We start from the raw sequence: 13,408 nt of genomic DNA on the forward strand, positions 1-13,408 counted from the left end.
TAGGATGATGAGGCTTTGAGAAGTCCTTCTTTATGCCTAGCTCGTCGCATAATTCTCGCATCTTCCTGTTGTCGAACTATCTTCCTTTGTCGGACACTAAGGAGTTGGGAATGTCGAACCTACAAATGATGTTCTTCCTGACAAATTTAGTAATGTTCATCTCAGTGATCTTGACAAGGGGTTCAGCCTTGACCCACTTAGTGAAGTAGTCAATGGCGAACATGAAACCATTCTGTTTCAATAGAGGTACGAGACAATGCCGAAAGTTGCACTTCCTCTTCCTTTTGGGAGTGGACCAATGAAGTCAATGCCCCACTTGGCAAATGGCCAAGGGCTGGTTACTACGAAGAGGCTCTAAGAATGCTGCCTTTGAATATTTGAGAAGCACTGGCACTTGTCACATTTTTGGACAAACTGGCAAGCGTCCATTTTCAGGGTCGGCCACAAGTAGCCTTGACGGAGAACCTTGTGTGCCAGAGTCGTTCCTCCGGAGTGATTTTCGCAGATTCCCTTGTGGATTTTCTTGAGTATGTATGTGGCCTCTTCAGCTCCCATGCATCGGAGAAGTGGCAAGGCGAAGCCTCTCTTGTAAAGAGTATATTCTTGCAAGACGAAGTGTGCAACCCTTCTTCTTAACTTTCGTGCCTCACTTTTAGAAGTAGGCAGTGATTGATCATTCAGATAGGCGATGATGGGCTGCATCCATAATGGGGTGCCTTCTATTCATAGTACTTCTTTACCTCCGAAAGTGGAGGGCTTTTATAAGTGCTCAATAGGGACAAACTTTACCAGCTCTGAATCCTTGCTACTAGTCAGTTTTGAAAGGGCGTCTGCATGTGTATTTTCTAGGCGAGGGACTTGAGTCAGCTCGAACCTTTCAAAATGAGGAACTAGGTCCAAAACCAACTTCAAGTATGCAACCATGCTACTGTCCTTGGCCGCGAAGTTCCCATTGACCTGATTCACTGTAAGTTGAGAATCACTGCTCGCCAGGAACCTTCTGACCTGTATCTCTTTAGCAAGTCTAAGACATGCCAGAAGGGCCTCGTATTCAGCAGCGTTGCTCGAGGCTTTGAAGCCGAACCTTACTGCGCAATTTAGCTTGTGGCCTTCCGGGCTTTCCAAGACAATCCTTGCCTCGAAGCCAGTCTCTCCTGAGGACCCATCTACAAATAGTTTCCATGTGGGGGGCTCGACTGGTTCCATTGTCGCCTCCATTTCTAGGGCTTTGGCAAACTCAACCATAAAATCTGCAAGGACCTGGCCCTTGATGGCATGTCGAGATCGGAACAATAGATCGAACTCACTGAGCTCGATTACCTATTTCAGCAGGCGTCCTGATGCGTCTGTTTGCTGCATCACCTGTTTCAATGGGAAGTTGGTGAGAACTTCGATTGAGTGGGCCTAAAAGTATGGCCTCAATTTTCTTGAGGCTGTGATAAGGGCGAGTGCCAGTTTCTCCATGTCTGAGTAGCGTGTTTCAGCTAGGAGAAGTGCTTTGCTGACGTAGTACACTGGCAGCTGACGCTCACTTTCTTCTCTGACTAGGACGGCGCTGACTGCCACGTTCGAAATCGCTAAGTATAGTAGTAGTGTCTCATCTGGTTGAGGTTTCGACAGGAGGGGTGCCTCTTCGAGGTGATTTTTTAGCGCCTGGAAGGCTTTCTCACATTCAGAAGTCCATTGAAACTTCTTTCCTTGTTTAAGCACATTGAAGAAAGGTAAACTTTTATCTGTTGCTCTGGAGATGAAGCGACTGAGTGTGACTATCCGACCATTGAGGCTTTGGACCTCCTTTGATTTCTGAGGTGACCTCATCTCTAGCAAAGCCATTATTTTCACTGGATTTGCTTCAATTCCCCTTTGATTAACAATATATCCCAAGAACTGACCCGAAGCCACTCCAAAGGTACATTTGAGGGGATTCAACTTCATCTTATATTTTCTAAGTATCTGAAAAGTTTGGTCGAGGTGACTTACGTGTTCGGCTGCCTGGAGGCTTTTGACTAACATGCCGTCCACGTAGACCTCCATGGTTTTGTCATTGAGTTCGGCAAACATCATGTTGACCAGCCTCTGATATGTAGCTCCCACATTCTTCAATCCAAAGGGCATGACTTTGTAATAGTACAGACCTCTATTTGTAATAAACGACGTAGCTTCCTCATCAGGTCGGAACATGGGTATCTGATTGTACCCTGAGTATGCATCCATGAAGCTCAGTAATTCGTGTCCAACAGTGAAATCCACAAGTTGGTCTATCCTTGGAAGTGGGAAGCTGTCTTTAGGGCACCCCTTATTCAAGTTTGTGAAGTCTATGCACACTCTCCACTTTTCGCTGGGCTTTTTCACCAGGACTGGGTTGGATATCCACTTCGGGTAGATGAATTCCCTTATGAAATCACTGCGGCTAAGTTTTTTTACTTTGTCTTTCAGTGCCTTGTACCTCTCCAGATTGAGGGCACGTCTCTTCTATCGATGGGGAGCACAAGAGGGGTTGATGATAAGATAGTAGCAACTGATCCTTAGATCTATTCCCACCATGTCTTCATGCTTCCAAGCGAATACATCCAAGTTCCTTTTCAGGAAGTTTATCATCTCTTCTTTTGCTTGGGGGGGACAGTGCCTTTCCTATACGCAAGACCTGACTGGGGTCTTCTGGGTTGGTGGAGAAAGTTTTCAGTTCTTCCATTGGGGTTGCATTTGGTTCAGAGTCAATTATTCGGGGATCTAACTCATCAAGAGGGTGCCCTTGTTCAGGAGCCTCTTCCATGTCGATGTCTTTCTCTTATTCAGAGATATGCCCTTGTTCAGGGGCGTCGAGCATTTCCACGTCTATACTGGTTTCAGTGAGAACCTCAGTTAGGATTACATTAACAGTTCGGGGTTTCGACTTTCGCAACGAGTTTAAGTAGCATGCCCTGGAGCCCATCTGATTGCCTCTAATCGTTACAATCTCATGTTCAGTTGGGAATTTCATACAAAAGTAGTGGATGGATACGACGGCCCAAAGATCTTTCAAAACGGGTCTGCCCAATACTCCATGATAGGCCGATCTGTGGTCTACCACTAAGAATTCCATGAAGTGTTGGTCCACTAGGGGTGCCGAACCCATCTCGACGGGCAGAGCGATCTGCCCTCATGGGACGATGCTATCCCCAGTAAATTCGAATAATGGGTCGATCATGGGGATCAACCCATGTTCAATCTGCATTTTTTCAAAGGTAGAGCCGAACAATATGTTCACCGAACTGCCATTATCGACGAGCATGCATTTGAGCCCGTTTTTGGCTACTACAGCTCTCACAACCAGTGCGTCATAATGGGGACAGTGAACTCCTTGCGCATCTTCTTGGGAGAAGGTAATTGGGGCCATCCTGTTGGCCTCTTGGGATTCGTTGACAGTGTAAGTGATCATTGGTGGGTCCTTTGCTTCCCTTGTATAATTCCTTTGAGCATTCTAGGTGTTGCCACCGATGTGGGGTCCCCAATGATGGTGTCGATTTCTCTGATAATTTGGCCTCCAGAAAATAGGGCCTGATCTCTCTGCCTGGACTCTCCTCGGTCCCTTGATTCTCTCTCTGGGGTGACTGCTCTCTATGCCTTCGATCTCCCCTGTTCGGGAAGACAGATCTGCGAGGATATTCATTCCTCCTGGAGGGGTGTGGGTCGGTCCGGTCTAGGTGTCGAAGAGCATCTCTGCATTCGTTGGTGTTATGCCCATAGAGTTGATAGAAAGTGCAAAACTTGCCCCTTTCAAGGGCCTATTTGATCGTTTCTTCTTCTTTTTCTTGCTATTGTTTCTTCCAGATGGCCCCGCTTCACCAGGAGCATTTTCATCTGCCAATACCGGCACTGCATTTAGTGTGGCGGAAGCCAGTGCCTGTCCGAAGGTAGGAGCTATTGTGTGTCCTGCTTGAGTCCATTGCTGAGTAACAATGTGTGCTGCGGGTCCTCGACCTACCTGCCTCTGAGGTGGAGAGAGTCCCTGCGCGGCATGGTTTCGATGATCAATCATTTCTTTACTCACGATTTCAACTCTCATCATTTCCACGAGTTCGTCATAGGTGGAAGGATTCTTGCTGCGCACGTCCCTCCAGAACAAAGTGTTCATGTTGAGGCCGCCTTTCAAGTTTGAAAGGGCTTCTTTGTCAGTGACTTGTTCGTAGTATGTGATTTCGTCCATAAACCTGGCGAGATAGCTTTTCAGCGTCTCTCCAGGGGCCTACCTCATATCTTGCAGGCGTTGCACTAGGGCCTCTCCTTCTCTTCATGAAAGGTACTGATACAAGAATATATTTTTTCAAATCTGGCCAACTTCTAATGCTTAGGGGAGGAAGCCTGCTATACCACACTTCGGCGACTCCGCCTAGTGTTAAATGGAAGGCTCTGCATTTTAAAGTAGGCTAGGCTCCGCTAAGACTCATTTGTGTCATATTCTTGGTGAGGTGCTTCTTTGGGTTCCCCTTTCCTTCATACTTGGGGATCTTATGGGGCATAAAATTTGCTGGCATTGGGAAGCTTCGGATCTCCCTTGAGAAAGAGAGGTTATCATCATCGTCGTCAATCTCATAAGACCGACAGGGCCCTTCTGACCCTTCATCATCTTGAATGTTCTGGAAAGGTAGAGGTGCTTCTCCTCGACTCCCGCAATCGACTAGGTTCCTCTTGTCCCTCCTATTTCTAGGAGGAGGAGGAGCCTGTTCTTGTTCCTAATATGGCCGAACTGATCTTCTCACTGGACGGACCCTATTGCTAGGATCCTTCCCTATCCGATCGAAGACGCTTACCCACCTCTGTTCCTTATATTCTTAGGGAAAATTGTCCCCCAAGTGTGGTTTTGATGGCTGGCTCCCTTGCACCTAAGATGTGGCTTCGGCGCCTACTTCTCTTTCGAGTGGGCTTTCTCTATGCTGACTGGTGTGGCCTCGGGAACGAGATACTAGGGCTTCCTGCACTGGGTAAGATCCTTGGGGCATTTGAGAGCCCTGGTGACCCCGGGCTTGCATGAAAAGTTCATGCATCGCCATATTTTAAGATGTGATGTCTCTCATGCCCACAGCTATTTGAGCTATTCCTTCAGTGAGCATAGCTGTTCTTTCACCTCGACGACGTCGGTGATGGGGTCTCTCGTGAGTAACATTGTTATGGAGCACCTCCTCTTTAGAGGCCTCTCTCATGGGGTTGTCATCTTCATGGCTATAACTCATCCTATCTCCTTTTTCAAGGGTGGTGAGAACTTGAATTATAACTCGACTTTGTTCTTTTTCAAGCACGTGTTCTTTTCAGGGTTAGTCGCTAGTTTTCTAGTGATTTCTCCGGTGGAGAATGCAGAACTTTGAACGGGAAGTGCTTCCCACAGACGGCACCAATCTATTGACCTTGAAAATTGGACCTTCTACGTGGCCAACCGAGAGCTACTCCAAATATTCCTCCCTGTGTACAATCAATGCACAGTTAGACGCACACGGTTGGGACCAGCGGGGGTGGTGGCGGCCGTATACACTCCGACGATCAAGTTAGGTTTAGGTGGTCGGGACAGTACCCAGGGATTGTGCAAAATAATAAGGGGGATGAGAAAATATATATATATGCTTGCTATGGAGTGCTATGTAGTAAGAGTTTCATTACCTTTGCCTCTTACCAACCCTTGGGTATTTATAGGTGGGATGAACCGTTGGATGTGAGACACGTGTATACATCTGACGGTATGAGGTGTCTGCTCATAGGCGTCAATCAGCCGCGTCTGTAGAGTGGGCGAGTAATTGCTTCTACCGAGTTGAGTTGACATAAAGTTGATAAGTCACATCAACTAGTTTCATGGAGACGTCAAATCAATTTAAACCTTAGGGGCAGAAAGGATCTTGGCAAAGATCTCCTTTTGAAATTGGTGATGGATCTTCTGACAAAGGTCCCCGGAGTGAACTTCACCTCGGCCTCAGGGACGAGGGCGCTTCGATCAATTCAGCAGGATTGCCTATATCTCGCAGTGTGATAGTAGGTTGTTGACATTGGGGAGATCACTTCGAAACCACTTCGGGTGGGTGTCTAGCAGATCAGAGTGTGTGGTGGTAGACATTCCGAGGTGGTTCAGATATGAGCGTAACAAATAATACGAGGAGAAGTTGAAGAAGGAGATTTTCACATTCTTCTTCCTCGCTATTTAGGTCCCTTAAGTTTTGCTTATTCTTTTTTCTTTGTGTATGTCCTAGTTTTCAGGGGATGAATTGTTTGAATTAATTTAATTATTTAGTCTTGAGCTTGCAAATGTGTGTGTTCCAATTCTGATAATTAATGAATCTTTTTGGTGTATGTAATTTATTAATTATGGTGATGGTTGGTTGGTTGCAGATATGGCGATGGTGAGCCTACTAACAATGCAGCAAGGTTCTACAAACGGTTTACAGAGGTAAAGTATTAAAATATATGGTTAGTTACTTGGGTTTTTCATATCGGGTAAAAATTGGAGTCAGTTTCTGAGTATGTGTGGTGCAGGGGAAAGAGAGAGGGGATTGGCTCAAGAATCTCCAGTATGGAATATTTGGCCCTGGGAACAGGCAAAAGTAGTGGATGACCTGGTTGCTGTCATCGTGGTTGCTGAGCAAGGTAGGCTTTCACTGAGATCTATTTCTTGAGTTAAAAATTCAATTATTTTGATTATTTAAGAATCAACCCCCTCCCAAATTCATTTTCAACCACACATTATGTTTTTATTTGAGCCACATTATTTTTCTTAAAATACATTTTTGAATAGTATATTGATGAAAAATGTGTGGTTAAAAAATAAAGAAAAGTTTTGAATTTGCGTGTAATATTATTTTATTAAAGAATGTGTAGTTGAAATGATATCAAATTATTATTTAAAAATGTATTTTTTTGAAAAAATATGGCTTAAACATGGACACACACACACACATATATTGAAGATGTGTGATTGAAATGATGTCAAATCACTATTTAAAAAAAAAAAAAAATTTTGAAAAAAAATGTGGCATGGCCATATATATATAGAGTAATATTATTTGCAGTCGCTCACTGTCATAATTGTTTTATAATATATATGTGACGGTTAGTGATTTGATATATTAATATGATAATTGCATCAAATCTCTAACTGACATTTATATGTCACGTAAGACGACTGCGATAATGAACCACTGTAAAAAGTATTATTCATTTTTATTTTATAGAAATGTTTTTTTCTCGATTTTGGAAAAGCCCACCAAACAAGTCTCTTAATTTTCATTTTCAACTTTTTTAAAGTGTTCAAGCGGGCCCCTTTAGCGATGCGGGCTCCAAGTTTCCAACTGCTGATTTCCCTTTTTCTTTCAATATTGGCCCGGTTGAAAAGGGGTGCATGATTACTCTAAATAATGCTTTTGCCTTCGATAAGCAACGCTTTTAGTTTTTCCTTTTGCACTGTAGCGTTTTTGTTTGGAGTCAAGGATAAAATGAATGTCCAGAAAAAGTACATACTGATTTAGCAAGGTTAGTATTTTTCTTGAGGAATTTAAGCTCAGTACCCAAAATTAAGAAAATAAATTAATATTTTTAATTATCATTAGTTTATGATTCAAAGTAAATTGTAAAGTGATTGTTACTTTTTATTTTAAAAGTGGCATGACATGTCACTTTTTTTTTGAAATGCGACAAATCTTGCGTGAGATGAGTATCATCTAGCAGTACATCTAAGTATCATATATGCTCCAAATTCATCTTAAAAAACAACTCTTGCTTTACATGTTATTGTTGGGAAACAGAATCAATGATGTTAATTAATAAGCATGGTTATTAGTCGATATCAAGTAAATGGAATCTCCTTTGACCTAATCGAGTTTGTATTCTTATCTGGGCTTATCAGAAATCTTGAAGTAGAGGTGGGATTTGATTTCAAGATACAAGCCGTCAGCATGTCGGTTGGGGAGAAATTGGTTGCTTGAGATGCAGTCAGCATGTGGCTTGGGGAAATTGGCTGCTGGAGATGCATTATATATTGTGGGGTTTATGGGATTTTTATGTATTCATATATAGTCAAGATTAAAAGGGGAAAACAGAGCCTTCAATCAATAATAATTTACTTGGTTGGGCATTTATATGCATTAACTGTCTTAATTAATTGAAGTTTTGTTAATTCGATCTTAATATCTAATCTAAAGGGTAAAAAGGTATCAAAAGTATAAGAAATAGTGATTGTGTACTAGAATCTATAGGCACTATTTCTCACAGTGAAATGCGTGCAATATTTGGGGTGTAATTTGCATATGCATTTGATGCCCACTTTTGGGAATGCATCCCCTTTTATTTGAGGAATAGTCGGCATGTAATCTTCCCAAACTACCTGCGTATAATGCAGGCATTCTCGACCAAACTAGATTCATTAAATTTTAGACTAATATCCATTGTCAAAAACTAAATATTGTTATCTTATCACATAGCAAAAGAGTTCCTTTAGAAGTTAATTAGTGCAACAGTGATTATTCCTGCCTTTTTGGAACTAAAAGAAAGATTCCAATCCATCAAGTGCAACATAAAATGACTCCATCCACTTTTTAATCTTTATATGAAATTTGATTCTTTTCAATCAGATAATGGAAGTATCTTAGAATTATATCATCACCACTACATTGGGTTTTTATGTGTTAGAACAAAATTAATCTCTATATAAGCAGAGACCTATTAATTTTTTGGAGCAAGGGTGGAGAAATTTAAAATCCACTACAGAGTTTGTGCTCAAATTCATGGCCTGGTCAAGGAACACCAGTTGCGGCAGAACAGAACCATCTGATGAAGAGTGGCGGGAAACAGGCCATGATTTTCAAGATAAGAAGCATCCATATGAGCAAAACGGAAAGAGTTTTTTGCGTTACTCACGTAACAAATGATCACCACAGACTATATAGTCCTCCACGAATAAACTTGTTCGAAGACCATGGTGACGTTGTAGATGACCATCCTCAATTTCCTCAGAACGTGTCGTATGGCTCTCCCCCTAAGGAGCGTCTCAAGGGTGCGCCCTTGAACTCTGCAGACCGTATGAAGCCTAGCCCCGTTTCAAGAAGTAATGATCATAGTAATACTGATGGCTCGGATGATGACAATTATGACAGGCAGGTGGATATGGAGTGTCCTACTCGCCTAAGATGGAATGTATTAAATCCGAACATGACACTGATTATGGTAGGAAATCCCCAGAAGATGCCGGTAGGATGCCTTCATTCAGTCCTCAGGCCGAAAGGCCTGAACAATATACTGCTTTGGTCCCCACATCGCCAAAGAAAGACACAAACCACGAAATAGCAATAAATATTCCAATTGCCGATGGTCCTCGAGGGAGCGTGCCAAAAACTGACCCTTAATCCCCAAAAGCGAGTTGGAAGCCTTTGTATGAGCCTACTACTGGAAGGCATCAACAGTATAGTGCCCCTGTCTCCTCATCACCGAAAAATGACGTGCACTACAAAACAGCAAACACTAGGCCAATTCGGCTTGGTCTATTAAGGAGCAAACCAGAAACAGACACTGGTTATGCTTCCAATCCCCCAAAAGCCAGTGGGAACCCTTCATTTAGCTCTCCTAATGGTAGGAAACCACATCACACATTTCCTGCTAAAGATCTACGCTATGAAATGGAAAAATATGTAGTACGTGACAATGGCAAAGATAAGAAGACATTTGATAATCGGAAGCCTATATATGCACAGCAACCACTATTAGGTCCACATCCTATGGCACAGCCAAGGAACGAGGACCTTCAAGAGACAATTTACAGCAACAAGGATCTTAAGCATTAAGGAGGTAGTAAATCGGCCAAAACTAGAGGGGAAATGCACAGGATCAATCAGCTGCATCGAGGCTGCAAGGAACTACAATGGCATTGTGACTTGATCCTACATAGAATGTGGTGTTTCGAATAATATTGGTATCTTTGCCATTAAATTTAAGTCTAGTTGCTAAGTTATTTTGCCGCACTTAAGTCATGTACTTGGGTTGTCTTGTTATGAGACAGTCCTGGTACTAATAATTTTGTGTCTTTCTTCATGTCGGGAAGAGAGCATATAATGCATGCCTTCTACTTGAGTAACTTTGTGCACTCACTTGCCCATTATTCATGATTTTTGGAATTACATATGTGTATCTCATTTTTACTTCAAAATTACCCTCCCAGAAACACGCTAAGACAAAACAAACCATATATCTATTGAATCTTTTAAAGTAAACATGTGGCCCTATACACTGCTCGGCCATAGATCTAGTCAAGTTCTAACCTTTTAAGATGAAATTCATTCTTACTAAGTAAAGCCACTTTGTCAGAAAGATGTAGACAAATGTCTTAACATAATGGATGTTGGCAATATAAGTGTTTTAAAAAGCGTAAAGCGTGGTTAGGTATGGAATCGAAGTTTCAAGCATTTCGAGCCTAGGCGAAGTTTAAGCGTAAGAAAGCGTTTTCTTATTTATAATATTATTTTAAAATTTTAATCATTTTAAATATTATTTAATAATTAAAATAATACGTATTAAATATCTAAAATTATAAAATACAATTTTTACTTAATAACTCTTATGATTAGTGAATTATACAATTTTCATATTTTCGAAATGCAACAATTAGAATATTTTTCATAGTTTTAATATTCAACTAGACAAGTCCTACTTGATAGATTCATAGAAATTTCATACATGCTTTTGGAGTTTGTAATAAAATAAGTCTCAAGATCATAATTACATAATGTATATAACACCAAAACTAAAATCTTATTTAATTATTTAGATAAAGTCATTTTTAACTTTTGTACAAGATAAAATCTTTTAAAAACTTAAAATTAAAGTCAAATGAAAAGTTTTTTTTTAAAAAATAATAATAAGCTAAAGTCAAATAAAAAACTTTTAAAAAATAATAATAATAATAATAAAGGAAGACGAAAGAAATGATGGAAAATTTCAGCCGTTTGGGAATTGGACAAAAAAGCATCTAGGTGCGAAGCGAGGCGTTTTGCTCGAGCTTTGAGCCTAGGCACGCTTAGGTGGGCTTTTAAGAACGCTAGGCAAAATATGATTGGATGAAAAATTTGATTGTGTTTTAAATAGTTCAATGATAGAATGTCATGTGAAATAGCTCAATAATTTTTCTTATTATCATTGCCTACCTTCTTTTTCTTGTTACTGGGAGAATAACTCTTTTGAGTTAATAATTCAAGCTATTGACTAATATTATACAAACTAGTTCATCAAAAAGACTAGATTGAAAAAGGCATTTTGGGCCTTTTAAAAGTCACATGCATGCTTGCTGAATAGCGGACCAAATCAGAAACCCATGACTCTGCCAAATGAGATTGAAATCTTTATAAACGAAAAAAACCTGCAAAAATTGGATCCTACCACAATCATTACCAAAGCTGCCGAATGCCATTTCTTATCATCAGCTACGTTAGCAATTCGCAAATGAGGCATCAAAATGATCAAATGTAAACCGCTAGATATTCGATGGATGGATAAAGCTAGACCTAAATTTCTCCTAAAAGAGTAACTCGGGATTGTACCCATTTATAAATTTGATGCTTTACTTTTGGCTCAGAGACTTTACTTCTTCAATCGTTCGGAGATGTTCTATCACTCTTATGTGATGTTCTATTTCCCCATGAAATATGTCAAAAATTGTGTATAGTATTGAAAAAGGATGATAAGTGGGAATAAATGACCACATCCAACTGATTCAGGTTTATAATTTCCACAACTAACACCTGTCTAGTTGTGCTTTATTATCAAAATTTGTCAAATTATGATAAAAATTATTGTTAAAACTCATTGACATCCGAAAAGTTTCAGAAAAATACATAATCGTAAGGAGTATTTATTGTGCATTATCAAGTATGCCCTCTAAAAATAGTCAAATATGACGACTAAGAAAATGTAAATACGAAATTAAAACATACTAAAAGGGCAATATAGTCGTCATACGTGGCATACATATAGCAGTTACTGATTTAATACATTAATGTGATAATTTTTTAATAATTCAAATTACTAACCGCCACATATATACCACGTAGGGTGATTGCGGTAGCGAATGACTACAAATAACATTATTCTTTCCTTAATAAATATCGTTTCAAGTGTTAATTGATTGATAAGGCAATCAAAAATTGCTGTAGAATGGGACAAATGTGCACTTGCCAATGATCAAGAATTTGCTTAAATTTTTCTAAAAATTGCTCCCCAAAAGAAATTGCCTGCTAGAATTTGACTTCTTTTTTTATTTATTATTTTAGGCAATTGTTGAGTTGAATATTATATATATTAATTGGTCAAGATACATGCCGGGCTAGAGAAGGCGTGTTAATATGATCCGGGCTAGGTGTGCCAAATTCTTAATTATTTGACGATTGTTAGAGGTCGGTTAATACCAAGAGTCAAGCTAATTTGGAGTTTAAAAAGGGTTGATAAAGATGGCAAATCTCATGATCAAGCTTTGAAATTCAAAATGTGGGAATTAACGTGCAATGTAACAAGTTCCATGATTGGCGGGAAGAGGCTAAGTGCAAAGTCGGGTTTGATCACAGCCAATGAAATCATGCAATCAAGCGTCGAGGGTATCGGGCTACAAAGGATGATGTTTGCAAACTTAAGGTCAAGTTACATGTTAGTCATACAGGCGAAATCATGTTCGGTGTATTGGATTCAAAGTTTTAGATGATATATTGAAAAACGAGCAGTGTGGATTAAAATGGGCATAGCTCGAGTGTCGGATTTTCATCCATGAATATAATCCGAAATCGTCACAAAATTCTGCACAAGGAGGAGGATGTTTCAAAATTAAGCAATGCAACTACATAGTTTAAAAGCCATGCGACCGCATAGGCTACTATCGAGGCGAAATTGGCTGACTATTTGTTCTATGCGACTGCATTGATTTATACTATGTGACCGCATAGTACAAATTTTTTTTACGCGCTTTTAATTTTTGGTAACTCTTCTAGTTTCCATAAAATTTGATTCTAATTATTATTTTTTGGTATTTAAAGCATAATTTCCGTCCAAGACAATATTTTTAGGATTGGTATAAATACTTTTCTCAACAACTTTTGACATTTTGAGAGATTAATACAAGAGGTAATTTTGCTTCCAATTTCTTGTTCTTTGAAAAACAAATCGGACTTATCAAGATTTGTTAAAAATCTTGTGGCGTTCAAAACAAATCCGGGTGGGATTTATAAATTGTGTAATTAAGAGGCAGTTAATTTCACATATTAACGATTGCTTAATTCATCTTTTGTGAATTAAATCCAAAATCGACGATTCTTGACTTTCTTGGGATCCGTATCAATCTCGTTGTGGTTTTGTTAGTGGTCGTTGCTATCGGGTTCACATCAATTGGTATCAAAACTTAAGCTCGAAAAATCAAAGGTTA

The sequence above is a fragment of the Olea europaea genome, chromosome 11, assembly GCF_002742605.1.
Source record: "Olea europaea var. sylvestris chromosome 11, O_europaea_v1, whole genome shotgun sequence".
NCBI lineage: Eukaryota > Viridiplantae > Streptophyta > Magnoliopsida > Lamiales > Oleaceae > Olea > Olea europaea.